General features: G+C 37.4%; 1 long non-coding RNA gene across 3 annotated transcripts; it reads left to right on the forward strand.

Moving 5' to 3' along the window:
• Positions 1 to 10,926, forward strand: LOC116235116 (uncharacterized). 3 transcript variants are annotated; one of them, XR_016468537.1, is made up of 4 exons: positions 1 to 76; positions 2,658 to 2,756; positions 6,335 to 6,417; positions 10,315 to 10,926. It is a non-coding gene; the product is annotated as an uncharacterized LOC116235116 (long non-coding RNA). The 3 variants fall into 3 exon arrangements; XR_004168288.2 differs by lacking the exon at positions 6,335 to 6,417; XR_004168287.2 differs by lacking the exon at positions 6,335 to 6,417 and having other exon boundaries at positions 11 to 116.
• The last annotated feature ends 8,121 nt before the right edge of the window (positions 10,927 to 19,047 follow it).

Here is a 19,047-nt window from a genome sequence, read left to right on the forward strand (position 1 = left end):
GGAAGCCTGATCTGCACAGAGTGGCTGTGCAATGGGGTCCAAACCCTTCCAGTTCTTCACCCTTTGCCTAATCTTGGTAAATTGTATCTGAACAGTATCTTTAATTAAGATTCTGTGTAAGTCAACAAACAAACTTTCTCAGAAACAATCCATCACTGAAAGTCCTTTAAGGGAAATCCGTTTCTCTCCCTGAAAGCTACCACAGGCTCAGAGGTAGAGCACACTTTGTCTACCCGAACGTGGAGTATTTCTGGCTTACTGCACAATCCAAGTGACTCTGACATGCAACATTTCCAAATCCTGACCAGTAAAAACAAGATAAATCATGGATCCTGAGATGTGAATTATCATACACACATTTTTTTTTGTTTGTTTGTTCTTGAAGATGGAGGGGAAAACAAAAGAAAATTAAAATATTGAAGCAAGTCTGGCACAGGTCTTTCTTAAAATGTGAAGGCAAGCAGGTCATATTTTGTTGACAATTAAGCATTTTCAGTTAATCACCACTGAAATGATACCAGCATATTTGAACACTCTAGGATACCAATAATTCCAATGAAAAGAAGTAGTTAAAAATATATTGTGAGAAGTTGATGAGTTATGTGAAGGTGTTATGCCGAAGACTGTTCAAAAACTTGCACATTATTAATTTCACATCCCTGCTGTAGTCAAATTAAAGATAAAACTAATGATAGTAACGCCTCAGGATGTCAGAGAAAATTGGGATAGTAATAAATTGGAACACAAAGCCGTGTGAGTGCCCAAATGATATGAAAGACATCAGAGTGCCATCTAACTTAACAATAACCAAATATACATCATTATTCCAGCTTCAGCTTAGTAAATCATATAGCTAAACGAAGGAAAAGAAGAATCTGAATTAAATGGATCAACCTTATATCTTTATATTGCCTGTCATACTGTGTCTTTTATCTAACATTTCGCTATTTACCATTATTAACGTGCCATTTATGCTAGATCTGTCTCTGCTAAGAGAGTAAATGTCAAATTTTCCCCAAAAGACCTATACATTCTTGCTATAAAACACCAGCCAATTGGTCACAGCAATTTGTAGAAACATGGAAATAATCATATTATCTTGAAAAGTTACTTTTATTATTACTGACTATTCAAAAATACATCTATCAGCTATAGCATTTTTTCATTACTAACTTTGCCATACAGAATTTAAAAACTTATTTTTGAAAAGTAATCAAATAGGACAAGACTGCAAGTTAATTTTCAACTATTGGAGCTACAAGAACACTCTGGAAACTCCCTATTCTAAAATTCAGTTTTACAAACTCAAGTGAGATATTTTAGTTTGGGCATGCCTACCCTCTTCTCTAAGGCAGCCAAGAGAGTACTTTCTTTCATTTAATACCTTCATTGCTGATAGACTGTTCATGTACCTCCTGACACTGTAGTTCCCCACAAAAGACTACATTCAAATGAATCAATATCTGAGGATTTTTACCATGGCTGTATTTCCTAGGTGAGCCTAGTGGAAGTCTATCAGCATTAAAGAAGTTAATTAGTCAACTGAGAGCTGGAATCTCACCAAGCTAATTTTTGCTGTCAGGGATAATGATAGATTTTTCAATCCTTAAACCAACAATTGGTGCAAAAGATCAACTCACTAATGATTGTCAATTAGTCGTGTGACTGTTGACTTCATTTTTCTGCCTTTGAAAAACATGTCATACTCACTCAACAGCAATCCATGCCACCTGTATTTTGCAGCTGTGAAAATACAGATATTACAAATAAATCCCCAGAGACAGCAGAGCTAAATGTTTTTTTGTAAACAGTGAATACCTTATCATTGTAATGTTACTAACTGTATTCATTTGCCTAGAAAACACAGTAGAACATTCATAACTGCAAAATAATCTAAACATTTCTGACAGTAAGTTAAAGTATTCATTGCAATAACTTAGCTATATTCACGCAAGAACTGAAAACAAGAATTCAGTTAAGAAACGTGAGATCATCAGCCTTCAGAGTATGTTCACACAGGTAGTCAACAATCTATGATTGATATGAAAATGTTCATGTAGTTTTGTGCGTTACTTCTACCATACCACTGTACAAGCATTTGGATGCTGTTTTTGGCAGCTGATTTCCTCAACGTATTAGCACCAAAAGAATTCACACTAAAAAGAGCTAAGAGCAAATTGTAAATCCGTTTACCAACATAGATTGCATAAAAAATTATAACTTCTTGGAAATCTCTATAGCGACAATCAATAACATAAGGACCTCAATTTAATCACTGTGATGTTTTCAGTGCGGTTAAGATTTCCATACTTGTAATTCAAGACAAAAACGTATTTTATACTACGTTTAGATGACTCTACCTGTATAATAGGTCTTGGTTGTGCTTGGCAAATGCTGACAGATCATGGGCCCATGTTACACAGCACATATTATTATTTCCATTTCCCTTCACCTTTTCTATAAATTAATACAGTCATTAGGGAAATTGAATACACATGTTCTCATTCAGCCTTAAGCATCTACAGTGCTTGCAATAGCAGAGGTGGCAGAAAGGATCTGTAAAGGAGGTCAACACCTCAGAAAGTGAGAAAATAAAGAACTTGACCTTCATCTTGATTCAAAGCAGCCTTTAGCTTAGTAAATGTTTTCTTTCACAGGAGTTCAGGCCACTTCCTAAATGCCTCCTCCACTGACTTCTATGGCCACAATAGCTCTGGATTAGTCCTCAGAAATTTGGTAAATCAACAGAAAAAATGGTAAGCAATACTGTTAACATGGTGTAAGAAAATTAACTCTGAAAAACTGATCCTATATACGCTATAGGAAGTGAATAGCAACATAAAAGCAAAAGATAAGAATATTAAATTAAAAGCCTAGCTCTTGGCTCTAGCTTCAGCCATCTGTTCATCATCCAAACTTCAACCTATAACAAAACCTATGCAGATAAAGTTCATACTTAACACCTCTCAGTAAGGAGCTTTGGAGCTCTGGTACTTGACTGGCAGTTTCTTAGCCTCACCAAATCTCAATTTAAATATCCAGAAGAGTAAGGCATACTTACTTATTGAATAACAGTAACTGAATAGATGGTGCAATTTCCTGATTCTGGCAGCTTGCATGGAGAAGAAACCACCAAAAACCATAACTGCTCTAACAAAAATCTCAAGAACTGATACACTCTCTCTCTTTTAAAATGGGAGAGGCAGTCCTTCAAACATGTTGAAAAGACACTGCTCAGTCAGAGCTGGTACTGCCAACATTTGGTAATTTCAAAAGAAAGGGGAAAAAAAACCAAAATACACTAACTCCCCAGCTCCCATCAGTCAATAAATGAACTGTATTTCTTTATGAGCTGCCATACAAGGAAAGGTGATCTAACAAGTAAATTTGTAATTAATGTTTTCCTGACTTCCTACCTGAAAAAAAAAAAAAAAAAAAAAAATCCAGTGATTTTATAATTAATAGTATTAACACACAGGCTGGACTGCAGCTATTTCTTATTTCCGTTCCTGGCCAGAGAGCACAGAATAACAGGGGCAATCTTTGGCACTTATCTCTCTTTGCCAGAGCTCCCACATCGATTCTTTTCACCAACATTTTTTATTTAGAAAGCACGCTCCTTAGAGAAAGATGGTCTTTGGTTTGAAGTGTGCTTGCAAAAAATGAAATTCTACCCTATACATGGACTCCCAGTGAAAGAAAAATAATAATAATAATAAAATTAAGTAATATTTGGGTTATACGTATTTTTAAAAGTGGAAAAATAGAGATACTTGGCCCGTAAATGTAGTGATGCCGGTGGCTTACTTCAGTCTGCAATTTCCAGAAAGCCATGTGTGCGTCTCAGTAATTCGACATGCTGTAATGGGGCTTTTTTTTCTTCTTCCTAAAGAATTCACATTAAAGCTCAAGCTAGGCTAGACGGCACATCATATCTGAGGTGGGGAAAGGAAATTTCATGTCACTGGAATTCTGCCTCAACAGAGGCTGAGAGCACGGATGTTCTCTGGTTATTGCTATGCTGAGTGCTAAGATGGCTGTTAAATATTTTATCCATGGAGACTAAAATCAAGAAATGCACTGAAAGCAAGGCTTGAGCAATTTCTGTTTTGAATCTCACATTGTGCAAATACACAAGTAGATTTTTTCCTTCCTTTTTTTTTTTTTATTATTCCTTCCTCTGCTTCTTCTATTTATGTTCCTCTCAACTATCTCCCCCCAAGCAGCTTCTCTGAGGGGTTTTTTTTCCCACCGCAGTGGCTGTGGCACAGCACACTTTATAAGGGCTGACAGTTAACCGAAGTAAACATAAGGACACGGCAGCATTAGGGATGTCAGCCTGCAAATAGAATTTCGTTGTAATTCTCTGCGTGAGGTCTGGGAGCTGCCGATGGCTGAATTGAGAACAGGGCTTTTGCAGATTTTATGAGGCTGATGCATGTGACTGTTCTCCCTCCCTCTGTCACACTAGAGGCTTGGCTGATGGAAAACCATGTGATTGTCTGTGTGTGTGCATGCACGCATGGCAAAATATATTTCTCTCCTTAGATCCTTGCTCTCCCTTTCTCTCATCAGCTCTCTGCAGCGAATCGCTGCCACCAACCGCCCTGGTTTATTTGTAGGGCAGGGTACAAGAGCTGAGCAATTCCCCCGCCCTCTCCCTCCCTGCACTCCCCAGAAAGCCCCCCTTATTAAAGCCCTTTTTCTGCTGCAAACACCCACTTCCAGCTCCGAATCTGACACTAACAGCACGTTTACCAGCAAGCACTGCCTGGGTTTTCTCTCTGTTGCTCCAAAGGATTCGACAAATAAATCAAGTGCAAACAGTGGATTAAACACGAAACGTGCAATCGTCACTCTGCAGCTCAGCCTTTGTTCCGGGTTGAGGTGATGGATAGGTTCCTCCTCACGTATACCTGTGCTTGGGGACGTGGCCAAAGCTGGGGCAGCTGGGGGAAAACTGCGGGGGGGATGAGGGTGCCCTGAGTCCAATTTAATCAGGGAAACCTGATAAGGGAAATGAAGCACAGCTCAGGCTGCAGCTGGACAGAGTCCATCTTTGTTTCATAGGGTGGAGCCATTTCATTCAGAAGCGTTTGATAGAGATAAGTGCAGGGAAGCGTCCTCATGGCTCCTGGGATGGAAAAATGCCCACAGCCGAGGGACCATGTTACACGTCCCCCAAAACCAGAGGCATTGATTGTTTTGCCTGTTTCTCGTCGCCAAGCAGCTGCTGCCCAGAAGGGCTGTGGCACCCGCGCCCATCAGTCACAGCTGTCACCCCCTGCTGCCGGCACCCCGCAGCGCCCGCCCAGCCGGACGCCCTGTGCATGCCAAGCAGCCGGGTGTGCGCAGACCCCGCCCACCGCTATCGATCTCTGCTTTTGCGGGATTTATTTTGTTTTCTCCTCCGTGTGATCCCATAAAATGTTATTAAAAAGGGCTCGTAGATCAAACGGGAAAATATTTGTTTTTCTCCAGAAAGACAATTTTTTTTTTAACTACCATATTTTCCAAGTTTCAGCTCGATTGCAGGGAAAGAAATTATTTAGGAGCTGCAGCCATTATCTGGTGCTCGTTAGTGCGTTGTTTATGGCGCTGCGGCACAAGCTGCTGCCTCCCAGCCCGCCAGGACATTGCTCTCCACACTAAGCATCTCACCCCCCAGCATCTCACTGCAAAGTAGCATCGGTTATTAGAATAAGATTCTCAGTGATCCTTTAAGCCATAAAGAAAATCCCATGGAGAAACATCTATGAAGACTAACAGGGTCATAAAAAATAACTTTAATAAAACTCCACAGTGTTGCATAAGGGAAGCTTTCCTGTGGTTGTGAGTCTCTACAATTCTCTACAATCACAAACCGTTTAAAAATCTACACACAGTACCATGGACAACAGTGGTGTCACTGCACTTCAGTAACTGTTCAACTACTTCTCCTGCAAAACTGAGCAAAAATAAAATTCAGTTGAAATGTAAGTTGTTACACCAGGCGGAAATAGAGAGCTCTGTTATCAACCAAGATTCATGCCTGAGATAATATTCAGAGGAAATTCGTTAAAATTATAAATTTGTCAAGGTAACTGGTGATTTAAGTCAGGCACAACAGTATTCATAAGACAAATTTTTCAAAAATTCTTGGAATATTATAAAAAATATACCTTCAAACTGAAATTGCCAGATTTTTTAGACTGGGTTTTGTTTTAAATATTTTTCGAGTGAGTTCATTCACTGTGGTCTTCTTTTACAAATTTGGTAGAATTTGGTAGGGGGCTGTTTCTTTATTTGTTTTAATCAATGAAGATTTTTTTTCCACATTTAATTTTGATCCTAGAGATCAAAGAGACAAGATATTCCGACATTGTCTTCAACAGTTTAAACTTCACCCCTAGTCTTTTAACAAAAAAAAATAGTGAGGTAAGCAAAAATTCATTGTATAACAGTGAAAATCATTATTTATAGTGACTTGTTTTCTTTTCTAGTAATGCCATTTAGTAATGCCATGTCTTTTTTTTTTTTTTTTTTTTTTGAGTCATTCATTCTTGAGAATATTTTCTTGTATTTTGACTGTACGTATATATATAAAGATAGATATAAATACATGTATAAATTAGGTCAGCATCATCATCATCAAAATGGAGTGCTTTGTTTAATATTATATGTGACATTCAAACATAGATAGGACAGTATGCAGTCCATACAATTCAGGAGATTTTTGATGTGCACATTGTCACATACCCAGATTGCTTTTTTATAAAATGTGAAGAGTAGTATACTTCATTACAATGTATACTGCAATATTTTTTGTATTCACCTGAAAAAGAGGAGTCTGTATGCTGTACGGTTTTAGTGGCCTGCAGTGGAACACCTGAAGTTACTGGTAAATTTCTGAAAGTCCACATAGCATCTCTGAAGTTCCAGAAAAATCAGAACTTGCAACTAAAACAGCCATTAGCTCAAGTGTTTGTGAACACAGCTCTTTAACCACCCTGTATATACCTACAGGCACAGGGTATGCACAAAACCAACATTTTTAATAGTGTGTTAAACTCAAACATTATTAAATTCAAACACAAAGTCCAAAGTGTTCAGAAAATACTTTCAAAATCATTAAGAACTGCTATTTGTAAGACTCTGAAACCTGGAAGCGCTTCATGTAAAAAGCTGTTATGCTTCTATTATCAACACACCTCATGATTTAATAAACTAGGCACTTCAGAATACAGCACACAGATATTTTGCAATTTCATTTTGCCTTAAAATGTTATTTAACTATTATGGGTAAATGCAAGGAAGAAAAAGAGAAATACTGGAGGGAGGAAGGTCATATTCAAAATTAAGAGCCTGTATTGTTGACATTTCTGGTCAAAAGTTGCCCTAAACCATGCAAAATTGATTTTGATTTTCAGCACTAATGATCAAAGTTTGGGGCATTGGCTCAGAATTAATGATTGGTTGGATGGAGCTGATTCCATTAACCTCAGGTGTTCATTAATCCCTAGAACTACCTTCTATCAAGGTCATTAGTGCTATTAAAAGCTAACATTTATCACACAATTGTATTGCCATATGGAAGATTTCCAGCAGAAATGCTTCACAAGGTTGCAGTATTGTCTACAACTAGAAAGATCTCATGCCCTGAGTATCAACACATTTTCTTACATTGTTGCAACTGAATTTATTTTTGAGGACTGGGTTCCAATATGCCCAGACATGGACAAAATACACACTTCCTATCCTCTGTGTTACTTATTTGTGCATAGAAAACAGAGTTGGCAAAGACTCAATCATTCAAAGCCATTCTCAGCTGAGAGGCAGCACCTGATAAATCCTCTTCCAGATGAGATTGGAGCCTAACTACATAAAAGTTTCCTTTCCTTTCCTTAACTCACTTCCAAGAGGTGCTGGGCAGTGATATCATCTTTTAAGCTTGTAGGCTTTAGTTCTCCAGAACAGAAGTCATCACTCCTATGGTTGAAAATGCTGTCTCAATTGAAAAGCAGTTATTAGGTGGTGATCATAAGTAGTTTTCTGAACCACTCAGTTGTGATACACAACTCTTTCGATCACTGCTTTGTGCTAATATTAGAAGGTCTGAAGATAGAGATTGAGGGCCTCTGTAGCCTAACTGCATCAAAGGAGGTCTAAGCTTGTGTTCAAACTAGGCTGATCTTACAGTAAGTGCTGAAGAACAGGATAAATGTTTATTTATGCTTTTCAAATCCATCCTTCCCCAAACATCATCTACTAGACTAAGTTGCACAGTCTTTATATTAGATAAGCAGAATCAATGTTTAAAATAGAAGCATTAATTAGTTTTGATGGCATCATATAAATTTAAACTTCTTCAGCTTTCTTGTTAGTTCTCATAAGCCAAAGTATAACAGAACTGCTCATTCAGAATAGCATAGCATCAATTTAGATGTAAAAGACACAGACTCACAAGAAGATAATTTTAAGTACTACTCCCATCTCTAACACCAGTCTGTCTGCTCCCTGATTCACCTCAAATACTTTACATTTTGCTGCATGTGCTATGAAAGGAATATTAGAAAAGGCTGGAGAAAACAGAATGGCAAGGTAACATTATGTCTTTTAATATTACCCCCAAGTTACTACTAAATGAACTAATTCTCTTCTTTCCTCCACCACACCCTCAGTACGCTACAGCTTGGAGATATTTATTATTATGTTTTCTTATTTGAGTTTTGGCCGAACTAAAATATGCAGGCTTTACAGTTTTTTAATGAACAATTTGTTTGCCCCAAAGCAAAGCTATTTTCTTCCCCTACACAAATTCTTTTCCACTTTTCCACGAATCTAGCTGTAGTGAGATGTCAGCAATATAATAATGGAACACAATTGTTTACCTCAAAATACCATTTGAACTATGTACAAAATTATTGCCACGATTTTTGCTTTTGCTTTTTGAGAGGGAGATCAGGTTATGTATATCTTCACAGGAAAGAATGTACAGCAGAATGTACAGACATGAGCCTAAAATGGACCCTTTTATTGATTGATTTCAGTCCTGCGCTATCAGCAACACAACATCTAATATAATCTAGTTGGTAATTTCTTGCCCCTGCTATCCTAATTAAAGGCTATTCCAAAGTCTGACTCCTCTAATGGCAAGGAACCTTCTTCTAATTTCCAACCTGAAATTTATTCATGACCAGTTTATATCCATTTGTTCTTGTGCCTGTCGTTTCAAGATTAAAAAGCTCATCTCTTTTCCCTCCATTTTGCCTACTTCTCCTGCTCTGTGATGTATTCATAGACAGCACTTAGATCCCACTCAGCTTCATTTTCCTAAGTTAAATGAGCAATCTCTTTCCAGTCTCTTCTCATAAGACAGGCTTTTCATTAATTGCATAGCAATTCTGTCTACCTGTTCCAGTCCGAGTTCATAATTCTTGAACATGAGTTAACAAACTTATGTTCTGTGCTTGAGATTAAGCCTGACTTTTTTTTTTCCCCCACTACTGAATTAACACTGTTCAATGTCAAGCAGATACATTTCATTTGGCAACCTCTAGGACTGTTTACTTGCTTTATGTATTTATTTTTCCCTTACAGTATCCTCACCCCAAGCCAGCTGTGCAGTTAACTGAATGAATAAAAAGCAAATTTTTCTCTTCTACTGCTATTTCCAACTCGTAGCCCCAACTACAGAAATATGTATTCTCTTTGCTCTTTATTTTCTATTTTTAAGGATTAAAATCTGTACCAAAGTCTTACTGTCCTTTCCAGTGAGTTTTCACATAGAAACAATTAACAGTCTAAAAAGGCAAACCTGATGTGCATTCACTGTCCCAGGTTCTCTACATAATAGTAAATTACTCCACACACTCATGTTTCCAGTACCAGTCTGCAAAGAGTTTAAAACTCAGAAACTTTTTACTTCCCAGAGACAACCTGGGTGCTTCAATGTCTTGGCCTGAAGAAAATAAAGAAATAAATAGCAACAAAAAAAATTCATCTCTTGATTCTGTTCACGGAAATATTTTCTTTTAAATATTAAAAAAAGCATTTGTCTGTTTCACTGCCTACAATAATACACAAGTCATCACCCAGAGAGATCTAATTTTCCGAGGGTTTGTTTCTGAAAGTTGTACAGCTTTAGGCTTTACAGAAAAATTAAGTTCCATGTGTCTTTATTTCCATCGTTTCTGTTACCCACCTGCCTAAATGCAGCCTTTAGGTTAGCAGCACAGAAATAGATTTTATACAGCAACATAGCCTACCAGTATTAGTACACCTCCCAGAGCATGTTTGTTTCTTAAATATATTGGGATCTGTTATCTTTTGTAGCCTGGAGCTTGGCTAAACGATCTGCAGTCAACAGAAGTGTCCCTTCAATTTCTGCACAAAGACTTTCTCCAACACAAGAACTCACAATGGGAAAAGAAACCACCCCTGACTTGTCACTTTCCTCCCTCTGAAAGCATGGAGGGAATGGGCAGTTATAAGAGGGAACTAGCAGCTTGCTGGGTCCCTTGAAAACTAAATCAAGCACCAGAACTGATGCACAGAAAAAAGCAATTTAATCCTAGCAAAAGAACTGCTGCAGATTTCTTTCATTGTTGAGCAGTGAATGAGACGAGCAGCAGACTGTACCCAAAACTGGAAGCTGTCACCACTGATTTCCTGCGCTCCTAGGGTAGCACCATCATGGCCACTGTGAAATTGCATGGTAACAACCTGACCCCTTTCTGTCAAACAGAAAATTTAGTTGGTGAACTGTTCTGAAGCCCGCAGCCAAAAGGAATTTTTCAGTGCCTCCCTGCACTCCTACCATTCATTTCTGACTTACCCAGACAACTCTTAGCATACTCAAGGGAGAAGGTTAGGAGACAGCTACGTAATGCAAGAACATAAAGTTATAGACTTTCTGTGACAATAAAGCTAGTATAATAAAGAATATTAAAGCAGTCTGCATGTAAAGAATGATTTTGTTAAAATGGTAACCCCTAAAAACTTTTCTCTTTATCAGTGCTTTCCAGATCTCTCTACAAGAAATCCTGTCTGCTATTTAGTAGTGACGTAATTGGGAAGAAATTGTTAATATTTCACAGATGCTGCAGAACATTCAGTCCTGCTTCTTCATAAACAAATTAAGGATGAGCAAACTGACTAAGAACAGGAATACAAACATTCATTCTCATTAGGAATAGTAAATAAGATCTGAGTATGAATGTGATGTCTCGACTATAAGGATTCCTGCCTAGAGAAAGTTGGCAATAAGATCCTTTCTGACAACTATTCAAGAATAGATTACTTTCCTTTCTATAGTAACAGTGGTATCAGAAAAAACAGAGAAGTCAGCTAATAAATGTAAAGTGCTGTCTTGCTTAAAAAAATATACGATATTAATTTTATGTCATAGAAATATCAAAATGATGCCATTATTATTCCACAACTAAACAAGGGAAGAGAAAAAAAAAAATGAACTAGAACAAATGATTCTAATCACACACGAAGACTTAGAAGTGAATTTGCTTATAGTAATCCCCTGTACAGGTGAAAAATAAAACATGAACATCAACAAAATCTTGTCATAATCAGAGAAAAAAATTGTGGTTTAGCTGGTATTTTTAATTTTTACTTTTTAGCTCCCTGAAAAAGCCTCCTTACACCTTCCAACTAGAGAGACTATAGCCTACTTAGTACATGAGGTAAAATACAAGATGAAGAAATGTGCATCAGTTGGCTTAGCAAAGCCTAACCAAACAAAAATATGCAGTAATCTCAGCAGATCTTCATTCTTGTTTACCATCATGCAGAAGCCAGAATGTGTTGCATGGAAATCCACAAACATACGTAAGAAACCATGCAACTTTAACTTGCAATTTAAATGAGTCAGACAACTGTGAGTCAGAAATCCTTTCAACAACCCAGTAAGGTTGGTTGTTTTGCCAACATGAACACAAAGTGTTGCAAGCAGAATATCTGACAGAGAGCGCAAAGTTATCCTAGATATTCAAGTGAGTCACCAGAAAAAAATAGGGATTTGGATCAACCTTCTCTTTTTTCCATGATAGCGTTCGTTATCTGTGGCATTTCCACTGCAGTTTTAGCATCGCCCCCCCAAGGATCAACAGAGCCGAGGAGCTTTCAGGGGGAGTTACAACAGAGGGCAAGAAGCAAACAGATTTTTTGCTCTAAATGCCCTGCTCCCCGAGGCACTCCTGAGAGGACAACATCTATATTTATGATACTGTAGCCGTGCCTGAGCTCACCAGTTACAGCCTATTCCCAGTGGAAATTTGAGTACTGATTTTATGAAGCGCAGAATCAGCCACAGAGCATCTCATCTCTTTGGAATCTAAAAAGGAGTCTGGTAGACAGGCCTTTGAGCAAGGAACTTGTGTGTCCTTGTCAGCAGTCATATTCTTCGAGTAACTGCTTATTGCCACACAATTCCCAAATAGAGTACTGAGTTCAGTTAGTAATGTGGTAGAAGCAGTTTCATTCACTTACTGCAAAGACTCAATTTCATACAAGCATGGCACATTTGAGGATGGATGTTGCCTAGTCCAATCATCTCCTTCTCAAGGCAGTGAGATACTCTTCCATTCAGTTCTCAGCAACCACTGTAATTGCTACGATCTTCCAAAAATAGTTGAGTGTGGCTTTGCAATGGCATTGGTCAGCTTCCCTCAGTACGTATGGTTGTATCCTATCTAGCTCCATGGAATTAAGTCCAGTTTATTTTAAAGTTCCCTAATCTAATCCTCCACCATTAAGGAAAAGCGTTCCTTTCTCCAGCCTTTCCCACCGGTGTCAGGGATCTCTAGGGTTCCTAAACATCATGCTTACCAGTAAAGACTGAGACAAAGAGGCCCTAGATACCTCAGTCTTTTGTATGTCTTGTTGTACCAAACATGCTGTGACCTTGAATTGTTTCTGAAATCTATCCTATAAGTTTTCTTCATGAGGAGAGTTTACTTTAGCAAATGCCAACAAGCCATTATGTAAGTCCTGGAGGAATCTGTTCAGGACAACAGAGGGCCTGCTGCTACATGAAAGTCACCACCAAGTGCTTAACTGCTGCATCACTTTCCTTTGCAACATCTCTGCACACTAAATGCTGAGGTCTTTTCAGCTGGTTTATCCTTTCCTCTTTCAGTGAAACAGTCTATTCCTCATATCCTTGACCTGGTCTCTCGCTGGTCCTTCTGGCTTAGAGGATCTTGTCAGAGACAAATGACTATAGCAATGCAAAAAGAAAACATTAGGGAAGGAGAATGCAATGCAACCATAAGACAGTTCTACCTATCACCTAAAAGAACACAGCATTTAAAATGGGGCAGCTCCTCCAATCCCTCTCCCTACCAAAAAGCTGCATCTCTTCAGCACTGCTCTGAATTTGCCCAGTCACTTTCCTCTCAAGAATGTTTTAGTTTTTTTCCCTTTTGTGCATCTAATGCTAATGATCTGCACCCAACTGACAGTCCAAAAAGCTGCACTACAGCTCAGAAGTTTTGCACACAGTCTAATGATGGGACTTGGCAGGTCAGAATGACAGCTGCACTTGATCTTGAAGGTCTTTTCTATAATCCTGTATGGTTCCTCTTTTGCTTTGTTTTCTTTTCTTTTCTTTTTTTTTTTTTTTTTCCTTGTGTTTGGTTTCTATCTTATATATATGTACATATAGTATGGGAAAATAGATGTACATACACACACTAAACATCAGAATCATGTTTCTTTCACCTCAACTCGTCAGAAAGCCCATCTGTAGTAGCAGGAAAACTTTTGTTGTCATGGAATATTAAGATTTACTTGTCCTCAGTGAACTTTTCAGTTTTCTAGATAAACTTCATGAAGATACTAGCAAAAGTCTAATAATATTTCAGATGTTTTATTAAAGTGGATGTTGTCAAATTTAAGTCACACATTGCCCTCTTCACAGAGCCTCCATTTGTCAAAAAAAAAATAAAAAAAATAAAAAAAATTACAAAGTAACATACCTTTGCTTCCACTGATCTGCAACATTCTTTCCAGAAATAAAGAAGGAAAAGCAAAATGGAAGAAGAAACAGGCTATTTCTACTCCTTAAGTCAATTATACAGCTGGATGATTAGAGAGTTTTCTATTTTTTTGGTCAAATTAAATCAGTTGGTGCAGTGTAATAGCTAGCTCAGCTGAAGCCTTCAATTATGTTATAGATTGATCAGAAATATTTTATTCACAAGTAGATGTTCTTTTTTATCTACAGTGCTGTCCTTTTATTTAACCCTTTCTTCTTATCTAAGTCAGTTTTTAAGGAAAAAAGTTCAAAAATAAACCAACAAAATGAGAATTAATTATTCTGCTTCTTAGATTCCCTGATCTACTAAATTTGCACGGCTTATTTTTCATTTGCTTAATATTTTCATGCTGTTTCTCAAAGATTTCTTCATGCAATTAGACCTTCAGCTGTGCCAAAACACACCTGTAGAAATGCATTGTCCTCTAAAAAAAAGGCATCCTGACCCCTGCCTCGATTTGCACTAAGTATAGCAGTTCTGCAAAGAATAATGGATTATGGCTGCTTTTATACAATCTCTTATTTTGTTATTCTCCATCTGTCATAGAATCATAGAATCTGTCATAATCTATAGGATCAAAGTTCCACAGAAAAGAATCATTCTACGTAACTTGTCTGCACACCCTTTTCACCAGAATCATAAAATTGTAGAATTATAGAATGGTTTGGGTCGGAAGGGATATTTAAGATCATCTAGTTCCAACCTCCTGCTACAGGCAGGGACACCTCCCTCTAGACCAGATTGTTCAAAGCCCCATCAAGTCTGGCCTTGAATGCTTCCAGGAAGGGGCATTCTCAAGGAAGGATTCTTAGAACATATTTTTCAGAAATAGCTAATACTATGTTCTTTCCAAAATGTGAAATTATGACAACAGAAAAAAAAAGCAAACAAACAAAACAGTGATCACCTTTTTGAAGATAAGCCTTCGTTTTCACCTCCGAGCAATGGCCATGCATATTACCTGGCATAATCCCTTTCTTAAAGATTTTCATCTACTTCAACTCTAGAAATTTCAACAACAATTTTACCAAATAAAAAATGGTAGTACAAGAGATTACCCATTGCCTGAGCTCCTACACTCACTTCCAATTTGGCTTAGAAATTTGCCTAATTTAGTCAATTTCACAAACCAGACTGATTCGCCTAATTGATTTTTTTTTCAATTCTCATATTTGCCCTGTCACCATCCTATACTCTTCTGCCCTTTTTTGACATCTTATCTTGTGAAATGCTTGCTTTTAAGCAAGCAAAAAAATTCTGTTATATCTCTGAATTTAAAACAATATAGATAAGAAAGTAAATCTTAAATAAAGCACATATTAATAGAGAAGTATATTTAAACCATATATTGCATGCTGCTTGTTTTCTATAATGCACCAGACACTATAGTTGAGCTTTTACCTGAATCTTGTCATTTGAGCTAATCTATTTCTGCTAGGAAACATGTTGGCAGTGGCAGGTGAGGGTCTTTATGGCCTAACTGAAATAACAATATCTCCAGCAAGGTTTTAGAGAAAAAACAGGCATTGACAGGAAGAAAAAGGAGAGAAACAGATTTTAAGAGCTGACAGGAAACTCCATTTCCCACGCCTCTTATTTCTGTATGAAAAGGTCAGAACTACACTGCAGGGCTATTCCAAGCCTTATATACAAAAACAGCAAAACAAAAACAAAGGTCTGGGTTTTGGTGGTCATTTCCCCATCTTGGAAACAATGAGCTAACTGTTGTAGGTAGATGAAAAAATTACTTGTGTTTTTACCAGGAGACTCTTTCTGCTATTCCTAAATAGCCTTTGAGAAGGCCACTGATTATGGGGTATCCTTCTGCAGCTGACAACAAAAGGGGACACATATGAAGTAACTGGACCAAATCCTAATGTAACTTCTTTCCAAATAGATTCTTTGTTCTGGCTCATTTAAGCATCACCCAAGCCTATAGCATAACAAGAGACACATACTTTTCCCATGGTAGGGAGCTCTTTATTATTTTAAATCAACCTTAACTAGGTAATATTTGCCCACTGCTCTAAAAATACATATTATTCATTTGTATACTATTAATAAAATTCCATGTATTAACTGGGAATAATACTCTGCAGAAGATAAATTTCCTTTCTTCACTCCTAGTTAGCTGTTAAACACCAGCTTGAGTATAATCAACTGAGATGAAATTCTGCTCAAATAAAGACAGCAGATACTGCTTATGCTCTACAGTATATAGTCTCTCTATGCAAAGCAACTCTACTTCTATGAGGGTTTAGAAGTCAAGAACTATCCAAAACAATCTTGTAAAACTAAGAGAAATGTTCCTTCTAGGTCTCTCTTTTGTTTCGTGGAGTGGGGGCTGTTTGCTTTACATGCAGTTCATCTCCCTTCTCATTTTTTCACAGCTTAGTTTTTCAGTTTTTCTCTCTACTCATTTTGTTGTTTATGCTGTGCATGAACAAAATGCTTAAACAAGCATTAATTCAACTTTTTCTTGATCTTTGTAGAAGAAAAAATGACACTAATTTCCACTGGAATCTCTCAGTTACAGCGTATTTGGGAGTACATCTTTTCTCCACCCAGTTTTGTGAAAATGCGTAGAGTGTATGCCATTAAAAAGTTTAATCATAAATATTAGACTACTGAAAACAGCGCCCAATTTGCAGGCTTCCTGCATCCACTGACACTGCGTTTGAAACTGTATCCCAGGGCTGCGTTAATTATGCATTGCAACAGCTGCCATAGATCCAGTGGTGCCAGTTCTTCAGGACAGGTTTTTCTATCAAAATCATGAATAAAGGAGCAACACCCTGACTGTGACCGCAATCCAAGCTGAGTACAACCACTGGGTTTTTTATTCCAGTGCTGCTGCAGAACGTTCTTAAACATAGATTGCATTATGTTAGCATTTCTTCTATGGCAAGATCTTTGCATTGTATCCCATCCTAAATTTTACCAAAAAGTTGTATGGTTCCTACTGCTACATCGGGATTTTTCGGGTGCGCTGCTCAGTAAGAAAATATGACAGAGTGTGAACTCTCTACTCCTGGAGTAGGGAGTATCTTATGTGATGACCCAAGAGGAAAGTTCTAACCATGCGGAAAGAGTTTTACAATGAAACTGCTTGAGGATAAAGCACAGATAAGTGAAAGGAAGAGGATAGGAATAGGGAAAGTTAGACCTGCAGAAATGACTAATAGAGTAGTATCAGTATTTTGTAGGTGGAAGGCATTTCTGTTTTATCTAAAGTGATAAGTTCAAAATGGAAGAAACAGAAAATGAACACTATATACACTGACTTGCAAGCATCAAAGCAGCTATATTTAATGCGAAACACTTGGAGATAGTGAAATATATTCTGTCTTCCTTATACTTTAATCATCCTGCAGGACAGCAACATTCACCATGAGTAGGATCTAGATATGTGCACCTGAACATACCAGCCAGAAGGTCTCAGAATACAGAGCTCTTTAAACAATTTGCCAGAGTTCCGAAGCACATTTATCAATGTGGACATTAAATTCCTTAACACTGAAAGCGTTCATAGAAAAAAGAAACAGTTTAAGAGGAAAAGGACAATAACATCACAAGAATAATAACTGTAAGAACTAAAAATGAATGTCAATTTTGTCAGCTACCTAATTGCTATAAACCATGTGAGAACAACAGCACCACATGCTCAGCCGTCACCTGCCCTTTTTCAGCCTTCTCCTCATTTAGAAATGCCTCCCCAGGATAGGGCTCTGTCAGTAGCATCACATCCACAGTACTGCTTTTAAGAAGAATTTTTTATTTTACATCTTCAGGGTATAGTTTCTGGAGTAGTTACTCCTCAGTGAAATCTAAGCCCTTTCCTTCGGGAAACATAAACACTCCAGAGAAAAACTTGCTGACTTAACTGTGACAAGGCATCAGAAAAATGAATTGCTTTACAATGGTTGATTTACAATAATTTGTGTTTACTTAAAACTAGCGTTCACACAGTTCATTCGTGTTCCTCTGTCTGTGAGGCTACAAAGAATGTTCTTCCATAAGCACCTCAGCTCCTTATCATTGCGTATTTCTCATCCCAAGTCATACTCCCAGACAACTGAAGGATGGAAAGACTGAGCTTCACAAGCAGCTGGGTGTAGTGATCTCTTCATTACTCAGATATTCAGGTTGCAGCATTTGCTTTTATTAGCATGAGTATTTAAGAGCCAGGAGCTGAACAACATTTTCTTGGGAAAGTATTTAGGACCTAATCCAAAAAAGCACTTTAGGGCATATATAACTTCTATGAAATCAACTTTAATGGGATTATATGTAAATGTTTTGCTGTATTTGGGTGTCCATGAACTAAATTAACAAGGTATTGTAGAATTTATCTAATTACTCTCTTTATTATAAATCTACTATCACAGACACTTCAGCACTTAAGTACTCAGGTTAGGACTTGTCAATATGATCATTTTTGCTGAACTGCTTTAAGCAGACTGTAATGCTACAACAGATTTGCTGATGCTGGAGATGAGCAAACAGTTTACCACACACTTACAATCTGTAAATTCCAGTTTCCCTGAGAAATGAAAATGTAGACACTTTGAAAGGTATGTGAACTAAAAACATGGACTGCAAAAAACATACAAATAGTCTGACTTCTTCAATCAAAATACGGACTTCAGCTTTAAAAAAAAAAAAAAAAAAAAAAAAAAAAAAAAAAATCAGATCAGTTAAAAATTCCAGATCATCTTGATGTATTATGATAGAATTATGGGTTAAACTTATGGGTTACAACTCCTTATGAAGTCTATGTTTAGGGAAAAAAAGCATTTTAGTGGAAATGAATTGATGCAACCTAGCGAAAAAGCTTTATCACATGAATTATCTTCCTTCAGCCTATATCTTAAAATGATGTGAGAAGTATTTTCATATTAAGTGTAGAAATAATACGATACACAGAAACAAAGCATATGCACAGAAACAGTCTGTTGTTTTCTGTTCAGCTGTAAAAGAAATCAAGTGAAAAATCTACACAGCTAAAATAGAT

Source organism: Phasianus colchicus, chromosome 8, assembly GCF_987193195.1.
Source record: "Phasianus colchicus chromosome 8, bPhaCol1.hap1.1, whole genome shotgun sequence".
NCBI classification, from domain to species: Eukaryota; Metazoa; Chordata; class Aves; order Galliformes; family Phasianidae; genus Phasianus; species Phasianus colchicus.